Below are 21,725 nucleotides of genomic sequence, written 5' to 3'. Positions count from 1 at the left end.
TTACCTTAATTTCATGTTTTATACTTAGGTGAGCATAGGAGAGCGAACTTAGGTGAGCATAGGAGAGCGAAAGGAACGAGAAACGAGCCAAAAATGGAGAAAATGGGCCAAAGTACAAAATCAACACGGCCTGGACTTCCTCACACGGGTAGACCACACGGCCGTGTTAATTTGGCAGAATCGAAGCACGACTCACATGGGTAAACCACACGCCCGTGCCTATTTAACAGGCTTGACCACGGCCTGAAGTAATCGCACACGAGCGTGTCACACGGGCTTGTCCCTACCGAGCCCAAGTTGAGTCCAATTCAAAAAAGGCTTATTTTGAGGTCTTTTAGGCATTCTAAAGCCTATAAATACGCCCTAAAGGAAGAGGAAAAAGGACACGGATAGAAAGAGGCAGGGAACTGCTCAAGGGAAGTCGATTGATCCATCTCAGAAGCCAGATACACCATCAAGACTGAAGATCTCCCCTTAATTTCCCTTCAGAAGTTTCAGGTTTTCTTTATGTTTTGTATTCATTATTCTTCTATGATGTTTTCCTTTTTAGTTATACTAAATCCCCTAAATACCTAAGGGGAATGAAACCTAAGACGAATCTTGTTATTATTTTCTGAATTGTATGATAAATATTTAACTTGTTCTTAATTATGTGTTCTTAATTCTTGTTTTGATATCTCAGGATACTGATTCAAGATAAGCTCTTATTCAGAGGAGGAATAGACCCTGTCTAAGAGTACATTTGTCATAATTAAGCGGATTTGATTGCGCGCCTAGACATAGGGTGACAAGATTTTGTCGGATTAAGGTGAAACCTAATAAGGGGATCCATAAATCGAGTTAATGCAACCCTAGGGTGTTAAGAGAAAAGTCTCAATTATTCAATCTAGGGATTAGATGTTATTAGTCCTGAATAGGGATAATAACATAACTTAGGGATCTCTACGGACAAGTTAAATGAATAAATCATCCGATTCGGAGCCAGAATAACAAGTAAAGTCTAGGTGGATTGTTCCTTAGGTATTGTCTTAATTCAATCGTTTTCCAAAAGTAATCCCCCAATTCTACTTTCTATGAATTCTTAGTTTAGATAATTAGTTAGTTAAAACAAAACCCCTTATTCTTAGACTAGATAATAAAAAGACAGTTATTACTAGTACTTTTAGTTCCTTTGGGTTTGACAATCCAGTCTTGCTAAAACTATACTACTGTTCGATAGGAATACTTGCCTACATCGTGATAATAGTTAGTTTCAAGAACGATTCTTGATAAATATTTAAAACCTATCACACAAAAATTGCGATCAAGTTTTTGGCGCTATTGCCAGGGAACTAAGATATTAGGAACGCTCAATTTTTATTACTTTAGCCATTTATTTTTCTTGCAATTTAATTTTATTTTTATTTTTATTATTATTTATTAATTTACTTTTTCTTTCTCTTGGCAAGTTTTTATAGTTTATGACTAGAAGAAACCCGTTAGGACTAGTACTTTTTGACGAAGAAATCGATCGCACAATTCGCAGAAACCAAAGAGAAATAAGACGAATCTTAAAATACACAGAGAACGAGCAAGAGGACGATACTCGAACCCTAACCGAAGAGATGGCTGAAAACCAAGACAATCAGCTACCTCCTGCGATACACGTTGAACTAGCAAATCAAAATCCTGCTCCTCGTACTATGTATGATTATGCTAAACCTACTTTAACAGGAACTGAGTCAAGTATAGTTAGACCTGCTATTGCTGCAAATAATTTTGAACTGAAACCTAACACAATTCAAATGATATAGCAATTTTTTTAGTTTGATGGTTTGCAGGATGAGGATCTGAACACTCATTTGGCAAATTTCCTGGAATTCTGCGATACATTTAAAATTAATGGCGTTTCTGATGATGCCATTCATCTTTGGTTATTCCCTTTTTCATTAAGGAACAAAGCTAAATAGGGGTTGAACTCATTACCACGAGGGTCAATTACTACTTGGGAACAAATGACCAAAAAATTTCTATTAAAATATTTTCCGCCGGCTAAAACGGCTAAATTACGTAATGATATCTCTTAGTTTGTGCAGATGGACTTAGAAACTCTTTAAGATGCATGGGAGAGATACAAGGACTTACTGAGAAGGTGCCCTCACCATAGGTTACCGCTTTGGCTACAGGTTCAACCATTCCATAATGGCCTAAATCCTTCGACTCGACAAATGGTTGACGCAGCTGCTGGTGGAACCATCAATAATAAAACACCTGAAGAAGCTTACGAATTTATTGAAGAGATGTCACTGAATAACTATCAGTGGCAAGTCATGAGAACTAAGCCAGCTAAAACAGCACGCGTTTATAACGTCAATTCGGCTACTATGCTGTCAAACCAGGTAGAACTTCTAAATAAAAAGATTGATGGTTTACTTGGTTCTACTCAGGTACATCCAGTAATGATGTGCGAGACGAATGAAGGAGGAGCATGCACAGAGTATCAAACCTTCAACCCTAGCATAGAAGAGGAACAAGTTCAATATATGGGTAACAATAACTCTAGATCCCAAAATAGCCCATATAGTAACACTTATAATGCAGGTTGGAGGAACCATCCCAATTTCTCGTGGGGCGGTCAAGGAAATCAAAGACCACAACATCCTCCGGGTTTTCAACAACCACCCTATCAACAGGAAAAGAAATTGAACCTTGAAGAAATACTGTCTAAATTTATCTCGGTGTCAGAAACCCATTTCTAGAACACCGAGACAACACTTAAAAATCAACAAGCATCGATCCAAGGGCTCGAAACTCAGATAGGCCAGCTGTCCAAACTAATTTCGGAAAGACCACTAGGAAGTTTACCTAGTAACACCAAATCAAAAGAGCATGTAAAAGCAGTTACACTAAGGAGTGGGAAAGTGTTAGAGGAATCTGAAAAGAAGCTAACACAAGAAGCTGTGATAAGCGAAAGGGGGGAAGAAAAACCCGAAAATAGTGACAAACCAGTGCCGAAAGAATATAAACCACCAATTCCATACCCAGCAAAATTGAAAAAAGACCGCATTGATGCACAATTTGGTAAGTTTCTTGAACTTTTTAAGCAATTACATATCAACTTACCTTTTGTTGAGGCCATCTCGCAAATGCCTATATACGCAAAATTTTTGAAGGAGCTTCTAACAAATAAAAAGAAGTTCGAGGACTTATCTACAGTAGAACTCAACGAGAAGTTCTCAGCCATACTCCAAAACAAACTGCCAACCAAACTGAAAGATCCAGGAAGTTTTACTATCCCTTGCTTAATTGGTAGTCTGAATGTTGAGAAAGCACTAGCTGATTTAGGTGCTAGCATTATTTTGATGCCATATAAAATGTTCAAACAACTTGGTCTTGGGAAACCTAAACCCACTAGGATGAGTATTTAATTAGCCAATAGATCTGTTAAATATCCTAGGGGCATTATAGAAGACGTACTTATGAAAATAGATAAATTCATATTTCCTGTTGACATTGTCGTGCTTGACATGGACGAAGATGTGGAAGTGCCTATAATTTTAAGGCGCCCATTTTTAGCCACTACTAGGGCTGTAATCGATGTGAGTGACGGTAAATTGGTACTTAGAGTAGGTGACGAGGAGATTATCTTTAAAATTTATGATGCTATAAGGTTTTCTAGGGAACATGATGATTCATGTTATTTTATTGACTCTTTTGATCATACTACTCGAGACTCTTTTTAGGAAATTATACAGAAAGACACGACGGAACTGTATCTAGCTCAAGAAGAGGAGACAAATGATGAACCTAATGAGCATTCTTCAAGACAAGTATAATATGAGGGCATTAAGATAAACAATGAACTTAAACAAAAACCCTCTATTGAAGAGCCTCCTAAACTGGAAGTTAAACAATTACCAAACCACTTGGAATACGCATTCTTCAAAAATAATTCTACATTACCAGTTATTATTGCTTCTAACTTGCAACCCAAGGAGAAAGAGGAATTAATTCAAGTATTAAAAGAACATAAAAAGGTCATAGCTTGGAAAATTTTTGACATTAAAGGAATCAGCCCTTCTTTTCGCACCTACAAAATTTTGATGGAAGATGAATACAAATTGTGTGTACAAGCTCAAAGACGACTGAACCCCAACATGAAGAAAGTTGTTAAAGCCGAGGTAATTAAACTTCTAGATGTTGGAATTATTTATCCTATTTCTGACAGTTCTTGGGTAAGTCCAGTGCAGGTTGTCCCTAAGAAAGAAGGCATGACGGTTGTGACCAACGAGAAGAATGAATTAATCCCAACAAGGACAGTCACAGGATGGAGAGTTTGCATTGACTACAGGAAACTAAATGATGCCACAAGAAAAGATCACTTCCCCTTGCCATTCATTGACCAAATGTTGGAAAGATTATCCGGGCACATGTACTACTGCTTTTTAGATGGACTCTCTGGCTACTTCCAAATCCCAATAGCTCCTGAAGATCAAGAAAAGACGACATTCACATGCCCATATGGTACATTCGCTTATCGTAGAATGCCTTTTGGATTATTGTCACTTTTCAGCGTTGTATGATGGCCATGTTTGACGAACTCGTGGAAGATATCATGGAAGTATTTATGGATGATTTCTGGGTATTCAGTAACTCTTTCCATCTCTGCCTTAAAATTTAAAACGAGTTTTAGTAAGATGTGAGGAAACGAACCTTGTGCTTAACTGGGAGAAATGTCACTTCATGGTTCAAGAAGGTATTGTATTAGGGCATAAAATTTCTAGTAAAGGGATTGAAGTGGACAAATCTAAAATAGAAACAATCAAAAAATTACCCCCTCCTAGTTCGATTAAGGCTATTAGAAGCTTTTTAGGACATGTTGATTTTTATAGAAGATTTATTAAGGATTTTTCTAAAATAGCTAAGCCTTTGACTAAATTGCTAGAAAAAGATATACCTTTTAATTTCAATCAGGAGTGTTTAGAAGCATTTATTACTTTAAAGGATAAATTAATTAATGCTCCAATCATAATTGCACCTAATTGGAACTTACCATTTGAATTAATGTATGATGCGAGTGATTTTGCAGTATGTGCAGTACTGGGATAGCGAAGAGACAAGCATTTTCAACCTATCTATTATGCTAGCAAAACTTTGACAGCTGCACAAGAGATTAATACTACTATGGAAAAGAATTGCTAGCTGTGGTTTTTGCATTTGATAAATTTCGATCATATCTCATATTGCCTAAAGTTGTTGTTTACACTGACCATTCTGCCCTTCGCTACCTTTTAACTAAATCTGATGCAAAACCTCGACTCATTTGATGGATTCTCCTATTGCAGGAATTTGACTTGGAAATTCAGGATAAGAAAGGAGCTAAAAATCTCGCGGCTGATCATCTATCCAGGCTTGAGAACTCCAACACCAAAGAACTAGATGAAGTTGAAATAAATGATTCATTTTCTGAAGAATAATTTTTCACTATATCTAACTCTGAGGTACCTTGGTTTGCAGACATCGCAAATTTTTTAACCGCTAACATTATCCCAAAAGGGTTAACACACCAGCAAAAGAAATGATTCTTTAATGATGTGAAAAACTACTTTTGGGACGACCCCTTTCTTTTTCGCAGATGTGAAAATCAAGTCATTAGAAGATGCATTACAAGATTAGAAACATAAAAAATACTGGAACATTGCCACTCAGGGCCAACTGGAGGACACTATGGTGGAACTAAGACCGCACATAAAATACTTGAGTCAAGTTTTTACTGGCCCTCGTTATTCAAAGATGCTAACAAGTACGTTACTTCATGTGACAAATGCCAAAAGACAGGTAACATATCTAAACATGATGAAATGCCTCAAAACTATATGCTTTCATGTGAAATATTTGACGTTTGGGGTATCGATTTCATGGGCCCATTCCCCAATTCATTTGGGAATAAATACATCTTAGTAGCAGTTGATTATATGTCCAAATGGGTAAAAGCCCAAGCACTACCTACTAAGGATGCTAGAGTGGTAGTACGTTTCCTTAAGAAACTCTTCTCGAGATTTGAAACACCTAGAGCAATTATCAGTGACAGGGGCACTCATTTTTGTAATACCCAATTTGAAAAAACTCTTAAGAAATACGGAGTTCATCATAGAACAGCCACCCCATACCATCCTCAAACTAATGGACAAGTTGAAGTGGCAAACTGAGAAATCAAACGGATCCTTGAAAAAACAGTAGAATCAAATAGAAAAGATTGGGCAATGAAAGTAGATGATGCCTTATGGGCTTACAGAACTACTTTTAAGACCCCCATAGGGACATCACCTTACAGACTTGTTTATGGAAAAAGTTTTCATCTACCATTCGAACTAGAGCATAAAGCTTTTTGGGCTATTAAATTTCTAAACCTTGATCCCGAACTTGCAAGAAAAAATAGGTTGATGCAGCTGAATGAACTTGATGAGTGGCGAGCCAATGCATACAAAAACTCACGCCTATACAAGGAAGCAATAAAGCGGTGCCATGACACTCGTTTAAAGCAACGAAACTAATTTGAAGTTGGAGATCTTGTCCTCCTATTCAACTTAAGACTCAAGTTGTTTCCTAGGAAACTTAAATCATGATAGTCGGACCTTTCGTAATTCAATTCGTTCTTCCATATGGCACAATAGAGGTAAGTCACCCATCACATGGTACTTTCAAAGTAAATGGACATTGCCTCAAACTTTATAACGGTGAGAATTTTAAAGACGATGGAGAGGAGCTACGACTCCATAAACTGCCCTAAATAAACCAACAAGGTAACAGTCGATCTTAGACTATAAACAAGCGCTTCTCGAGAGGCAACCCGAGTGCTAACGGTTTTAAATTATTTAAATTTAAATTTTCAAACATCTAGGTTACTGACAGAGTCTTTGAAGCACAGGTTCCCAACTTCACACGGCCGATCCCACGGTCGTGCTTAAGTCCGTGTGACAACCACGGACGGAAACACGGTCGTGCGATACGGCCAAGTGAAAACAGGGTACAAGTTATCTTTCCCAACACAGGATGCGATAAGTGGCCACGGGCGTGCGACCTAGCCGCGGTCAAATCTGCTAAATGAACACGGGCGTGCAACAGGCCTGTGTCTATCACCCATGGACAACACTGTCAAAATAACACAGGCGTGCACAGTGCTACACGACCGTGGGAGAAACAAACCACATCACACACGGTCGTGTAACATGATCATGTAGCCACACGGCCTAGACACACGGGCGTGCTCGAAGGCCGTGTGAAGACATCTCACTTCGCGACAAATACAGGCGGGACACGATCTACACGGGCGTGTGAACCGGCCGTGCCGATTGAAAAATTAGATTATCTATCTTATTTTATTTTTCTTTTATTAATTTTTAAAGATTCTTTTGTTTTTAAACACAGCTTATCTTTATGATTACTATCAAATTATTCCCCCAATTCTCCTTTTGTCCTTCAGAATCATGTTTGTCTTCCAACTTTGTTTCCAACAACTCGCTTTCGCTAATCCAGGAATTTCATCCATTTTTAACTCAGAAAGTTTCACTTTTCTCCCTATCTTATGAACTTACACTTACATTTGTCAAAATATCTATCTTTGTACATTGAGGATAATGTACATCTTAAGTGTGAGGGGGTATTCATTTTACTATCAGATAAATCCCTGAATGACTGCCTTGTTCTCTTGAAAAGCTCTTATATCATATTTAGGATAAATTTTGATTGATTTATGATTTTGATTGATATATCTTGAATTAAAACATAGGCATTTATGCATTGATTGTTTAAACTTTAAGACATTAGAGAATCAAGCATGATAAGTTGATTTTTAAGAATTTAAAAATTTAAGTTGTTTCCCCAAAGTTTAGGTATTACTTTGAGTTGGAATTCACAAATTTTAAACATCAAAAAGCCATAATTCTTGTCAGATTTTTTAGCCTTTTGAGCATCTATTAATTCTTTCACGCTCACTTTTATTATTGCTTTGAGTGCGTCAGTATTGAACTGTTATTCTAGAACTTGCTTGATTATGCATGTCAAGACCACACTATTTGATTTGATATGTCAAAATGAGAAAGGCACTTAGGATTAACCCACTCATGCCATGAAAAGCCTACCTCCACGATTAACCCTTAGTAAACCCCTTTGAGCTAATAAGCCATTTCTTGTATTACCCTTCATATTAACCCTTAACCCATTATTGTTGAAATCCCCTAAATTAATTTGATCCCTATTTTTGTCGAGATTTGAATTGAAATAGTTGCTTAACTATGTTTTATTCTATTTTGTAATTTAACTTTTTCTTAAAAAAAATGTATACATATTAGTAGTAGTAATCTTCTGAGCTAAAGAAGTTAAATTCCATATTCTGAGAAAAGCTCTGTTGTATGCAAGTGATGATTAAATCCTTTTCTAGTTAAGTGATTTTTCAATTCAATCTCGATTCTAACCATTTCTTTTAGCTTGTGACCACACCTCCTAACCAAATCCACGTTAGAACCCTCTAAAGACCTTTTGATTGATGTACCATCTCAATTTATAGTAGTGGAGATGTGATTTTCATGCAAGCCTATGGTAATAACTTTTTATATTGACTGATGAATGCTACTATCATTGTCCTTAAACACTTTGAATGATTTGAGTGAATCTTTAGTGAGGATGTAAAACTCTGTGACATTTTGAATCAAAGGTAATTACTTAGATGAGAGGAGATGCCTAAGTTTTGCGTGATTAAATACTCAACTTGGAATGTTTGAAGCTCTAATGTTCTTTTAGTTAAATTCTCAATGTATGATTACTTGTGGATTATTTTGAGATATTCTCGATAGAGATTATAAGTTGAGAAGGATTTATTTTGATTATGAGCTGAGGATTTTGCTTGAGGACAAGCAAATGCTTAAGTATGGGGGTATTTGATAAACCATAATTTATACATATTTTTACCCCATGCTTAACACATTTTATGGATTATTTTTCCTTAGAATTGGTGAATTCAATGTTATTAATGCCTTAATTTCATGTTTTATACTTAGGTGAGCATAGGAGAGCGAAAGGAACGAGAAACGAGCCAAAAAGGGAAAAAATGGGCCAAAGTACAAAATCAACACGGTCTGGACTTCCTCACATGGGCAAACCACACGGTCGTGTCAATTTGGCAGAATTGAAGCACGACTCACACGAGTAGACCACACACCTGTGCCTATTTAATAGGCTTGACCACAGCCTGAAGTAATCGTACACGGGCGTGTCACACGGGCTTGTCCCTACCGAGCCCAAGTTGAGTCCAATTCAGAAAAGGATAATTTTGATGGATTTTAGGCATTCTAAAGCCTATAAATATGCCCTAAAGGAAGAGGAAAAGGGGCACGGAGAGAAGGAAACAAGGAACTGCTCAAGGGAAGCCGATTGATCTATCTTAGAAGCTGGATTCACCACTAAGACTGAAGATCTCCACTTAATTTCCCTTAAGGAGTTTTGGGTTTTCTTTATGTTTTGTATTCATTATTCTTCTGAGATGTTTTCCTTTTTAGTTATGAACTAAATCCCTTAGATACCTAAGGGGAATGAAACCTAAGACGAATCTTGTTATTATTTTCTGAATTGTATGATAAATATTTAACTTGTTCTTAATTATGTGTTTTTAATTCTTGTTTTGATATCCCAAGATACTGATTCAAGATAAGCTCTTATTCAGATGAGGAATAGACCCTGTCTAAGAGTACATTTGTCATAATTAAGCGGAGTTGATTGCGTGCCTAGACATAGGGTGACAAGATTTTGCCGAATTAGGGTGAAACCTAATAAGGGGATCCCTAGATCAAGTTAATGCAACACTAGGGTGTTAATTAGAGAAAAGTATCAATTATTCAATCTAGGGATTAGATGTTATTAGTCCTGAATAGGGATAATAACATAACTTAGGGATCTCTACGGGACAAGTTAAATGAATAAATCGTACGATTTGGAGCTAGAATAACAAGTAAAGTCCAGGTGGATTTTTCCTTAGGTATTGTCTTAATTCAATCGTTTTCCAAAAGTAATCCCCCAATTCTACTTTTTGCGAATTCTTAGTTTAGATAATTAGTTAGTTAAAACAAAACCCCCTTATTCTTAGGCTAGATAATAAAAAGACAGTCATTACTAGTACTTTTAGTTCCTTTGGGTTCGACAATCCGATCTTGCTAAAACAATACTACTGTTCGATAGGTACACTTGCCTACATCGTGATAATAATTAGTTTCAAAAACGATTGTTTATGATTATTTAAAACCTGTCACACGAAAATCGCGATCACTAAGTTTGCCTCAGGTTTCTCCTGAACCAGCTTGCCACCATTCAGCATCAACTCATAGGATTGTAATTCCTTTATGAGCTGGGTCAAGGTAAGTGTCTTATTCCTCAAGTTGTAAACGGCCCTAAAACTAGCAAACTCCTTGGTTAAAGATTTGAACACTATTTCAAGTTACGTGTTCATGTCTCGCTTAGCCCCATTGTCCTCCGCTTCCATAAAGAATCCCATAAACTTAACCATCTGTTCTTTTGACTAGAATACTGGTTTTCTGTTGAGAATTCATCAAATTTGTAATAGCATATTTTTAAGCCAATGTGACTTGGCCACTGAGCAAATCGTCCAAATTTGTCATGATCTCTTTGGTAGTACAAAAATTCTCGTGTTGTTTTTTGCAACACACTACTCATGCTTGCTAACATATAACATCAAGCAATCGAGTTAGAATCTCTCCAGCGATTTTTCACTTTGGACTGAGCTTTAGGAAGGCACATTTCATCAAGCACAAATTTGTGTTTCTCGCAGCGCTGAGAACTATTAGCAAGTTTCATTTCCATTTGATTGCGTGATATTTGTAACAGGTTTTAAATATTTATAAATGAATCGTTCTTGAGACTAACTTATTATCACGATTAGGGCAAGTGTACCTATTGAACAGTAGTATAGCTCAGCAAAACCGGATTGTCGAACCCAAAGGAACTACGAGTACTAGTATTTACTTCCTTTTTATTATCTAGCCTAAAAATTAAGAGGTTTGGTTATCTAAACTAATTACTAACTAAGAATGCTTAGAAAGAAAACTCGGGAAAATACTTTTGGGAAATTTCGATTGATTAAGACAATACCTAAGGAAAGTCCACCTATACTTCACTTCTTATTTGACTCTGAATTAGACGATTTATTCATTTGACTTGATCCGTAAAAATCCCTAAGTTATATTATTATCTCTCTCGAGACTAATAATGTCTAATCCTAGGTTAAATAATTGAAATCTCTTTCTAATTAACACCCTAGAATTGTATTAACTCGATCTATGGATTCCCTTGTTAGGTTTCACCCTAATTTGGAAAAATCTTGTCACCCTATCTCTAGGCGCGCAATCAACTTCACTTAATTATGATAATTTTACTCTTAAACAGGGTTTATTCCTCCTCTGAATAAGAGCGTTAACTTGAATCAATATCCTGGAATATTAAAATAAGAATTAAGAACACATAATTAAGAACAAGTCAAATATTTATCATACAATTCAGATAATAATAACAAGATCTGTCTTAGGTTTGATTCCTTGTAGGTATTTAGGGGGTTTAGTTCATATTTATGAAAGAAAACATCTCAAAAGCATAAAGATAACAAAACATAAGAAACCCCAAAACTCCTGAAGGAACTTGAAGGGAGATCTCTAGTCTTGATGATAAATCCAGCTCTTGAGATGGATCAGTCGGCTTTCATTAAGTAATTCCTTGCTTCCTACTATGTGTCCCCATCCTAAGTGCCTCCTCAAATGTTTAAATAGGTTTTTGAATGCCTAAGAGCCCTAAAAATTGACCTTTTTCAAATAGGACTAAACTTGGGCTCAGCAAGGACACGCCCGTGTGACATGCCCGTGTTCTATTACTCCAGCCCGTGGTCAAGGCTGGTAAATAGGCACGGGCATGTGGTCTACCCGTGTAAGTCGTGCTTCGATCCTGCCAAATTGACACGCCCGTGTGAGGAAGTCCAACCTTGTTGTTTTCCCATGTGGGTCCATTTTCTTCGTTTTCGGCCTATTTCTCGCTCTTTTTACTCTCCTATGCTCACCTAAGTATAAAACATGAAATTAAAGGATTAGGAGCATTGAATTCACCAAATCCAAGGAGAAATCATCTGTAAATGCGCTAAGCATGGGATAAAAATATGTATAAATTATGGTTTATCAAATACCCCCACACTTAAGCATTTGCTTGTCCTCAAGCAAAATCTTCAACTCACGATCAAAATAAATCCTTCTCAATTTATAATCCCTATCAATAATATCTCAAATAATCCATAAGTATTTATACATTGAAAATTCAACTAAAAGTACATCAAAGTTTCAGACATTCTAAGGTGAATATTTTATCATCAAAACATAGGTGTCTCCCCTCATCTAAGTGATTACCTTGATCAAAATATCACAGAGTTTAACATCCTCACTAAAGATTCACTCAAATCACTTAAGGTGTTTAAGGACATCAATTAAAGCACTCATTAGTCAATATGAGAAGTTATTACCATAGGCTTGCTTGAAAATCAAATCTCCACCACTATATGTTGAGATGATACCTCAATCAAAAAGGTCTTTAGAGGGTTGTAACGTGGCTTTGGTTAGGGGGTATAGTCGCAAACTGAAAGAAAAGGTTAGAATCGAGATTGAATTGAAAAATTACCTAGATAGAAAAATAACTAGTCATCAGTTGAATACAAGTGAGCTACTTCTCAGAATATGGAATTAACACTCAAGCTCAAAAAATGGCGAATTACTACTAATATGTATGTAAGTATTGTTGTTGTTGTTGTTTTTTTTTTAAGAACAAGTCAAATACATAGAAGAACAAAACATAGCTAAGCAATTACTTCAAATCAAATCTCGACAAAAATAGGGATCAAATTAGGGGATTTCAACAATAATGGGTTATGGGTTAATATTGAGGGTAAATCAATTAATGGTTTGTTAGGCTCAAAGAGGTTTACTAAGGGTTAATTATGAAGGTAGGCTTTTGTGGAGTGAGTGGGTTAAACCTAAGTGCCTTTAACATCTTGACATATCAAATCAAATGGTGTGGTCTTGACATGCATAATCAAGTAAGTTCTAGAATAACAATTCAATACTGACACGCTCAAAGCAACAATAAAAATGAGCATGAAAGAAATAATAGATGCTCTAAAGGCTCAAAATCTCACAAAAATTATGGCTTTTTTATGTTTAAACCTGTAAATTTCAACTCAAGATAATACCTAAACTTGGGAAAAACAACATAAAAGTTTTTAATTCTTCAAAAATCAACTTATCATGCTTGATTCCCTAATGTCTTAAAGTTTAAACACTCAATGCATAAATGCCTATGTTTTAATTCAAGACATATCAATAAAAATCATAAATTAATTAAAATTCATTCTAATAGTGATGTGAATGATTCACATGAGAATAAGACACAATTCAGGGATTTCTAATGAAGATATAAAAGACCCCCCCACACTTAAGATGTACATTTCCCTCAATGTACAAAGACAGATATATTAAAAAAATAGATTTTTAATCATAAGATAGGGAGAGAATTGAAACTTCCTGAATGATGAATGAATTCCTTGAACTGGAGTTTTGGAGAATAATCAGCATGAGAGTGGAGAAGGATACTCCTTCTCCGGTGGTGGTAGAGGTTCATTAGTCCATAAGTCCTGCGCCAAAAGAATATTATATCTGGTGGTAGCTATGGTCATGGTCGAGCAGGACATGGCAGTCGTGGAGAACCTTTCCCGGTGGATTTTTTAGTTCCTATGCGATGATTAGCTTTGGAGCTCTTTATAACTGTGATAAAATTAGGAACTTTTTAGGAAATATAAGGAACCATAATTACTCGTAATGAAATAGCCAAAATTTAAAATTGTAAAATAATAATTATAAAACCTAATAAAAATAAGCTTAAAGAAAAATAAAAAGTAGTCTTAAAATAGAATAAAAGTAAAAACATAAGATAATAAATAAAAGTTTTAAAACATCTTCATCGCTAGATGGTTCACGAGGTGGGGGTGGCGATGAGATGTGGAAGTGCTGACAAATCTGCTGTAGAGTAGCATCAATGTTATCGAAGCGCTGAAAACACTCTTGCTCGAATCGAGTAAGGCGCTTAGAGATGTCAGCGTATGAAGCCGCCGCATGAACTAGACGGGAGGGAGTGGTGGCTGAGTCAGTGGATCCTCATGACGTGGAGGTACATTATCAGGAATGTCCTCTGGATCCTCCTCCTCGATGGACTGGGCGAGGTGGTACTGAGGAGGGTATGTGCCACGTCGTTTCTCGATCATCCTCATACTTAGCATGCTCAAGATGCCCTGTGGGGTGATCTGGCCGATGAGAGTGAGGGAAGATGATTAGGCTGCTATATTTAGAAGCCTGAAGTGTCGAGTCAATCGAGCCACATAGGGCCCGATAGAGATGACCCCTCTCCTGTGCTGCTCCGTCTGGTGGCGAATGACCAAGGCAATAAAGTAGGCGAGGTCGATGATGTGCCCGTTTGCCGTACTCCAAAAGAAATAGATGTCGTGGGTGGTGACGATGCTGGTGCTCTCTCGCCTCTCTGTCAGAGTGTAAGCCAAGATGGCATGTAGATACCTCAAGGAAGGAGGGAAAGCTGATGCCTTGAAGCGGCTAAGATCGTAGGTGGCCAAGGCAAGGACGAGGTCCCTCCAACATTTCGAGGGGGAGTAGTAGATGTGGCGGTGGAGGGTGTTGATGTCATTTTCATCCATAAACTCCTCCGTGTACAGCCTTAGTGCAATCTCAAACTCAGGTATGCTCAACTAGTGTACTAGACCACCGAGGCAGAACTGGACTGTTCCAGGATTGTCGAAGTTGGTCATGACGGTCTGAAGATGAAACGTCGAGTAGAGTTCCAATGTAAACTTAAGGTACATCAGCTTGATGATCTCGAAGAAGAGCCCCCATAGGTCAGTCATTAGGAGGGCTTAGAACTCGTCAGCCAATTGAATCTGGTCGAGTGTGGCCCAGTCAATACAGTGGCCCACACCTAGGGTTCGGGCCTGTAATATCTGATATAATTCCTCCTGGGGTCCCAATGGAACTTGGAGGAATGGGTGCCTAATCTCCGTGGTAGGACCCGAGGATGACGCTGCTCCTTTCCTTTTCTTCGAGGCGGGAACAGCGGTCTTCTTACCACGTGAGGACGACATTGTACCTGCTTTGAAAAATCGAAGTTCAATCAATATGCCCCAAGAATAGTATGGAAAATCAAGGCTAAATATGAATATTTTATGAGATTTACGTACGATATGATAAAAACTAAAACCACTAAATATATCAAGTTAGAGGATTATGGAAATAATAAATGAATGCGTGTGAGTAGGCATAAATTTCATGGAAACAAAGAAAAATGGAAGAGTATAGCATAATAGAGTAACTAAAATGACAAAAAATTTTATTAAACAAGCACTAGTATTTTACTATTCTAACTATGACTATTCAAAAATAGTTCAACATAGTAAAGGAATCATGAAATAGGAAACATATTTAAAGAAAATAGAGAAAAAAGAGTAAACAAACGCAAAAAGAAGGAACTTAGGGCGTTGGAATCGGTGTTGTAGGCGGCGCACGGGCGTGGGGGTAAGGCGTGTGGAGTTGCAACTACTAAGGTTAGGGATTTTTGGGGAGGGAGATGATGAATAGTAAGGGGTTTATATAGATTTTGGGGCACACGGTCATGTCGCACGGCCATGTATTGCTTCGTTCAGTTCTCCCATGCCCATGTACATAGGTCCACGCCCGTGTTTATTTTGACAGTGTCGACCACGGGTGGAGGACACAGGCGTGTCATACGCCCGTTTACATTCTCAGTTTCAACCACGGTTTCAAGGCACGGGTGTGTCGCACGCCCGTGTTGTTTTGGCAGTTTTGCCCATGGCCATGTTGCACGGCCGTGGCAACTTATCGTATCCCGTGTTGGGGAAAAAATCTTGCCCTATTTTCACACGGCCTAATGCACGCTCGTGTGCCTGGCCATGTGGTCTTTAGAAAGTCTGTGTTCCATTATTCAGTTAGTATGTTAGATGTTAAAAACTAAAATTTTAAAGAAATTAACACTGTTAATGCTCAGGTTGCCTCCCGAGAAGTGCTTATTTATAGTCTAAGCTCGACTTATCTCACTTTTGCATAGTTAAGGTGGAGCGACGAGTTTACACTCCTCATCCCTGCTAAATTTTATCAACATAAGGTTTAAGACTAGTATTATTTACCTTAAATGTGCCGAATTTGGGATGATTTACCTCGACTGTACCATATGGAAAAATACTGAGTACCGTAAGAGGAATTTCTTCATTAGTTTTAGTGGTAATGCGAGGATCTGTTACATCTAGTAGTACTTTGTCTCCAACCTTAAGTTGATTTGGTGGGGTATTGAGCTCGTCTTGGCTCGATTTCGGCCTATCGAGTGTTCTCGATTTCTGTGTCCGCCATTCCTCTAGCTCCTCAATTTGTAGCCTTCGTTCTTCATAGATAGGTCCCTTATTGTTGTTTGAACACGGCTCATATACGTTCTTTGTAACTGATTCCTGCACAGAAGGTTTCACCATATGATCAGTACTAGTAGAATGATTTATACAACCACCTTCAATTTTTGATGTGTTACTCGAATTACGAGCTTGAAGGGTGATTATTTCGTCTCCCACACAAAGTGTGAGTTCACCTGTACCAACATCAATAATGGTTCTAGCATTCGCTAAAAAGGGTCGTCCTAAAATTAAAGGTACGTTACTATCTTCTTCTATGTCTAGAACAACAAAGTCTACTGGGTATATAAATTTATCGATCTTAACAAGAACATCTTCAATGATACCCCTAGGAAATCTAATAGTTTTATCAACCAATTGAATGCTCATCCTAATTTGTTTAGGTTTCCCAAGACCTAGCTGTTTAAACATTTTATAAGGCATAACATTAATGCTTGCCCCTAAGTTAGCCAATGCATGATGAGCATCTAAACTACCAATTAAACAAGGAATCATAAAAATCCCTAGATCTTTCAATTTGTTGGGTAGCTTATTTTGTAATATGGCTGAGCAAACTGCATTCAATTCCACATGCGGCGCCTTATCCAACTTTCGTTTATTTGTTAAAAGCTCCTTAAAGAATTTGACTGCGTTTGGCATCTGCGAAAGGACTTCAATAAACGGTAAGTTTATATGTAGTTTCTTTAAAAGTTTAAGGAATTTACCAAATTGTTCATCTGATCGGTCTTTCCTTGTCGCATTGGGGTATGGCACACGAGGTTTATTTTCTGTACTAACATGCTTTGGGTCATTTTGGCCTACCTCATTCTTACCTTTACTTACCATCATTTCTGGCCTTGGTTTTGCAACTAACCCTTCATCATCTTGAAGGGCAATCACATTGAGTTGCTCCCTTGGGTTAGATTCAGTGTTGCTTGGCAGGCTACCTTGTGGTCATTCAGAAATTAACTTAGCGAGCTATCCAATCTGAGTTTCGAGCCCTAGATTGGTTCTTATTGATTTTTGAGTGCTGTCTCAATATTCTAAAAATGAGTTTCTGACACCGAGATGAATTTGGTTAGCATCTCCTCAAGGCTCGGCTTCTTTTCTTGCTGGTAAGATGGTTGTTGAAAACCCGGAGGATGTTGTGGCCTTTGATTTCCTTGACTGCCCCACGAGAAATTGGGATGGTTCCTCCAACCTGCATTATAAGTGTTACTATATGGGTTATTTTGGGGTCTAGAGTTATTGTTACCCATATATTGGACTTGTTCCTTCTCGATGCTAGGGTTGAAGGGTTGATATTTTGTGTATGCTCCTCTACCATTCGAATCGCACCTCATCACTGGATGTACCTGAGTAGAACCACACAAACCTTCAATCTTTTTATTTAAGAGTTCTACTTGGTTAGATAGCATAATAACCACGTCGAGGTTGAAAACACTGGCTGCTTTTGTCGGCTTTGTTCTCATAACTTGCCACTGATAGTTATTCAGTGACATCTTCTCAATAAATTCGTAAGCCGCCTCAGGCGTCTTATTATTGATAGTTCCTCCAGCGACTGCATCAATCATTTGCCGAGTCGAAGGATTTAGACCATTATGAAACGTTTGAACCTGTAGCCAAAGAGGTAACCCATGGTGAGGGCACCTTCTCAAAAGGTCCTTGTATCTCTCCCATGCATCGTAGAGTGTTTCTAAATCCATCTGCACAAAAGAAGAGATATCATTACGTAACTTGGCTGTTTTCGCCGGTGGAAAATATTTTAATAAAAACTTTTCGGTCATTTGTTCCCAAGTAGTGATTAACCCTCGTGGTAACAAGTTCAACCATTGTTTATCCTTATTCCTTAACAAAAAGGGAAACAACCGAAGGCGAATGGTGTCATTAGGAACGCCATTAATTTTAAAGGTATCGCAAAATTCTAGGAAATTTGCCAAGTGAGCGTTGGGATCCTCGTCCTGCAAACCATCAAACTGAACAAACTGTTGTATCATTTGAATTGTGTTAGGTTTTAGTTCAAAATTATTTGCAGCAATAGTAGGTCTAACTATACTTGACTCAGTTCCTGTTAAATTAGGTTTAGCATAATCATGCATAGTGCGTGAAGTAGGATTCTGATAGTAGGATTCTGATTTACTGGATCAGTAGCAATCGCAGGAGGTAGTGGATTTTATTGGTTTTCAGCCATCTCCTCGGTTTTGGTTAAAGTATCATCCTCTTGCTCGTCCTCTGTGTATCTTAGGCTTCGCCTTATTTCTCTCCAATTTCTGCGAACTGTATGGTCGATCTCACCGTCAAAAAGTAGTGGTCCTGATGGGTTTTTTCTGGTCATAAACTAGAAAAACCTGTCAGAAGAAAATAAATGAAGAATTATAAAAGAAAATAAAAACTTAAATTGCAATAAAAGTAAAATGGCTGAAGTAATAAAGATCGAGTGTTCCTAATATCCTAGTTCTCCGGCAACGGCGCCAAAAACTTGATTGCGTGATATTCGTAACAGCTTTTAAAGATTTATAAATGAATCGTTCTTGAGACTAACATATTATCACGATTAAGGTAAGTGTACCTATTGAACAGTAGTATAGCTCAGTAAGACCGGATTGTCGAACCCAAAGGAACTACGAGTACTAGTATTTACTTCCTTTTTATTATCTAGCCTAAAAATTAAGAGGTTTGGTTATCTAAACTAATTTCTAACTAAGAATGCCCAAAAAGAAAACTCGGGAAAATACTTTTGGGAAATTTCGATTGATTGAGACAATACCTAAGGAAAATTCCACCTAGACTTCACTTGTTATTTGACTCTGAATCAGACGATTTATTCATTTGGCTTGATTCGTAGAAATCTCTAAGTTATATTATTATCTCTCTCGAGACTAATAACGTCTAACCCTAGGTTGAATAATTGAAATCTCTTTCTAATTAACACCCTCGAATTGCATTAACTTGATCTATGGATTCCCTTATTAGGTTTCACCCTAATCCGGCAAAATCTTGTCACCCTATCTCTAGGCGCGCAATCAACTCCACTTAATTATGAAAATTTTACTCTTAAACAGGGTCTATTCCTCCTCTGAATTAGAGCGTTAACTTGAATCAATATCCTATAATATTAAAACAAGAATTAAGAACACATAATTAAGAACAATTCAGATAATTATCATACAATTCAGATAATAATAACAAGATCTGTCTTAGGTTTCATTCCCCTTAGGTATTTAGGGGGTTTAGTTCATATTTATGAAAGAAAACATCTCAAAAGCATAAAGATAAGAAAACATAAGAAAACCCAAAACTCCTGAAGGAACTTGAAGGGAGATCTCCAATCTTGATGATGAATCCGGCTCTTGAGATGGATCAATCGGCTTTTATTGAGTAATTCCTTACTTCCTACTATGCGTCCCCATCCTAAGTGCCTCCTCAAGTGTTTAAATAGGCTTTTGAATGCCTAAGAGCCCTAAAAATTGGCCTTTTCTGAATAGGACTAAACTTGGGCTCGGTAGGGACACACCCGTGTGACACACCCGTGTACGATTACTCCAGCCCATGGTTAAGGCTGTTACATAGGCACGGGCGTGTGGTCTACCCGTGTAAGTCGTGCTTCAATCCTGCCAAATTGACTCGACCGTGTGACATGCCCGCGTGAGGAAGTCCAGGCCTTGTTGATTTCCCATGTGGGTCCATTTTCTCCGTTTTTGGCCCGTTTCTCACTCTTTGTACTCTCCTATGCTCACCTAAGTATAAAACATGAAATCAAAGGATTAGGAGCATCGAATTCACCAAATCTAATGAGAAATCATCCGTAAATGCGCTAAGCATGGGATAAAAATATGTATAAAGTACAGTTTACCACCATTCTCGAATGTTATCCCCATTTAATTTATTATAACAGCCCGACTTTGGGTCTAGTCGAAACAGTGGTTTCGGGACCACGAATCCAACGTAGAAAGATTTATTTTTATTATATTTTTATGGTCTACAATTTTATGAAATTGTTTCATGAAAATTTCTTTCGAAAATTTTATTGATTGGGCACTTAATTTAGCTAGAAGGATTAAATTATAATAAGTGCAAAATTTGGGTTCTACATGCTAAAAGTTTTAGATTGTTATGAGATTGTAAATTGAAGGTCCTTAGATGTAATTAAACCATTTTTTGAGTTAGTGGACAAAAATGGATGTGAAGTAAGAGAATTTTTATATTTTAAGTTAGGAGCATTTTGGTCATTTGGTTAATAAATGAATTAATAAGCAAAGTAAAGCCAAAATTTTGTCCATCTTCTTCCTACATGACCAAAATTTTGGAGAAGCCATAGCTAGGGTTTTTGGCCAAGCTTCCAAGCTCAATTGTAAGTCTGTTCTAGCCCTGTTTTTAATGATTTTCATGTTTTTGAGATCTTTATAACCTAATCTAGCTATTTCAAGGACTACTTTGAAAGAAAGATGACGTTTAAAATTTTACCCATGTTAGATATTTGTGTATTTTGATGTCTAATGGTAGAAAATGCATCTCTGGTGTTAGATAAACAACTTTTGCTAAGTGATTTTCAGTAAAAATGTCAAAAAAGACTTATTTGTAAAAGTTATAAATGAGTAGTAAAAGTGTGATTAAGTGGAAATGTGGGCTGATATAAGTATGAAAATTGTTCGGCTAGGCTTGAGTTTTGAAGAAATTGAATACATTTCATTTTACGATCCTAGGGACTAAATTGTAAAAATGTGAAACATTAAGGGCAAAAATAAAATTTTTCATAATATGATTTTTGGGCCAAATTGAATAATGTGAGTATTAAATGAGTTATGCTTGTTATTATAGATTAGGAAAAACAAGGTTTGGACCTAGATCGAGGGAAAAACAAAGTGTTTGACGATTAGGTCTAATTCTACTATTTTTGTACCGAGGTAAGTTCGCATGTAAATAATGCAATGTTATATTTATGTATTAAATGCTTTAATATTGCATGAATTGTGTGATTGACTCTTTGGAAGTATTCAAAAAAGTTTCGACAAGCAAGAAATCCCGGTTGAACCTTAGGAATAGCATAGGATACAAGTGACATGTCACTAAGAACCCCATGTGTATATGTGTTTATGTGAGCTGGGTGCTGGTGTTGTACATCCTACCAGTGGCTGGGTATTCCAGCATATGTTGCGGTCACCTGACAGCTTGTATGAACAGCACTGTGTAGTTA

The 21,725-nt window shown here is 37.2% G+C and overlaps 2 non-coding genes across 2 annotated transcripts; one reads left to right on the top strand and one right to left on the bottom strand.

The window, feature by feature from the left end:
• Positions 1–2,042: 2,042 nt before the first annotated feature.
• LOC128280119 (small nucleolar RNA R71) lies at positions 2,043–2,149 on the bottom strand. The gene has a single exon (XR_008270301.1). It is a non-coding gene; the product is annotated as a small nucleolar RNA R71 (small nucleolar RNA).
• Positions 2,150–18,163: 16,014 nt separating this feature from the next.
• On the top strand, positions 18,164–18,270 carry LOC128280206 (small nucleolar RNA R71). Its single transcript, XR_008270387.1, has one exon. It is a non-coding gene; the product is annotated as a small nucleolar RNA R71 (small nucleolar RNA).
• The last annotated feature ends 3,455 nt before the right edge of the window (positions 18,271–21,725 follow it).

This window comes from Gossypium arboreum, chromosome 8 (genome assembly GCF_025698485.1).
Source record: "Gossypium arboreum isolate Shixiya-1 chromosome 8, ASM2569848v2, whole genome shotgun sequence".
Lineage (NCBI taxonomy): Eukaryota > Viridiplantae > Streptophyta > Magnoliopsida > Malvales > Malvaceae > Gossypium > Gossypium arboreum.
The sequence above is the reverse complement of the archived record's forward strand: the minus strand, read 5'-3'. Positions and strand labels throughout refer to the sequence as shown.